General features: G+C 42.0%; 1 pseudogene; it reads left to right on the top strand.

Annotated features, from left to right (window-relative positions):
- Window positions 1-6: 6 nt before the first annotated feature.
- Window positions 7-1,369, top strand: LOC121918679 (annotated as a pseudogene).
- The last annotated feature ends 186 nt before the right edge of the window (window positions 1,370-1,555 follow it).

The following is a 1,555-nucleotide window of genomic DNA, read 5'->3' as shown; positions in this document are numbered from 1 at the left end:
ACAGGAACAATCATCACAGCATCAAGCCACCACTGATTTATAGCCTGAATCGGATTAGAAATAAACACACTAGCCATTATCCCAATAATCTCAAAACAACACCATCCACGAGCAACAGAAGCTGCCACCAAATATGTTCTAACACAAGCAGCTGCCTCAGCATTAATCTTATTCTCAAGTACAATAAACGCATGACTCACCGGGACCTGAGATATCATAAACTCAACTAACCCAACAGCAAACATACTCATAACCATAGCTATCGCAATAAAACTTGGACTAGCCCCAGTCCACTTCTGACTGCCAGAGGTATTACAAGGCTCAACCATAAAAACAGCCATTATTATCACAACCTGACAAAAACTAGCCCCAATGGCCCTAATTTATCAAACATTCAACAACCTCTCAACAACAGCCCTGCTAACTATGGGCATTATTTCAACAACACTGGGTGGCTGAGCCGGCCTAAACCAAACACAAACCCGAAAAATCATAGCCTACTCATCAATCGCCCATCTAGGCTGAATGGCTGCAATCACAACAATTTTACCAAACATTCTACTACTGAACCTAATAGTTTATCTCCTAATAACCTCATCCATATTTTATACCTTAGCCCTTCTAAACTCAAAAAACATCAAAGACCTAGCAACCTCATGAACTACCTCCCCATCAATTACTGCCACGACCATACTGATTCTACTATCATTGGGAGGCCTCCCCCCATTAACCGGCTTCATACCAAAATGACTTATTCTAGAAGAACTAACCATACAAGGCCTAACAGTAACAGCAATAATATTAGCCATATCAGCACTACTAAGCCTCTTCTTCTACCTCCGCCTAACCTATACATCAACAATTACACTAGCCCCAAATACTACCATAACAACACACAAATGACGATTTAAACAGACATCAAATACACTACTACTATCACTCACACTACCAACATCAACCCTATTATTACCAATAACCCCAATACTATGCTAGAAGCTTAGGATAATCTTAAACCAAGGGCCTTCAAAGCCCTAAACAGGGGTTATAACCCCCTAGCCTCTGCCAAAACCTGTGTAATTCTAATACACATCAAATGAACGCAAATCAAACACTTTAATTAAGCTAAGGCCTCGCTAGACAAGTGGGCCTCGATCCCACAAAAATTTAATTAACAGCTAAACACCCAATCCAGCGGGCTTCTGTCCGCTTCTCCCGTTGCTTAAAACGGGAGAAGCCCCGGGACCCTTTTGGGTCCGACTTCAAACTTGCATTTTGACGTGTAAACACCTCGAAGCTTTGCTGGTAAAAAGAGGAATTAAACCCCTATATATAGGACTACAGCCTACCGCCTAAACGCTCGGCCATTTTACCTGTGTCTATTAACCGTTGATTTTTCTCAACAAATCATAAAGATATCGGCACTCTATATTTAGTCTTTGGTGCTTGAGCTGGTATAGTCGGAACCGCCCTTAGCCTTCTGATTCGAGCAGAACTCAGTCAGCCCGGGGCCTTACTTGGAGATGATCAAATCTATAACGTCATTGTTACCGCTCAC

The sequence above is a fragment of the Sceloporus undulatus genome, unplaced genomic scaffold (assembly GCF_019175285.1).
Source record: "Sceloporus undulatus isolate JIND9_A2432 ecotype Alabama unplaced genomic scaffold, SceUnd_v1.1 scaffold_23621, whole genome shotgun sequence".
In the NCBI taxonomy this organism is placed as follows: domain Eukaryota; kingdom Metazoa; phylum Chordata; class Lepidosauria; order Squamata; family Phrynosomatidae; genus Sceloporus; species Sceloporus undulatus.
The sequence above is the reverse complement of the archived record's forward strand: the minus strand, read 5'-3'. Positions and strand labels throughout refer to the sequence as shown.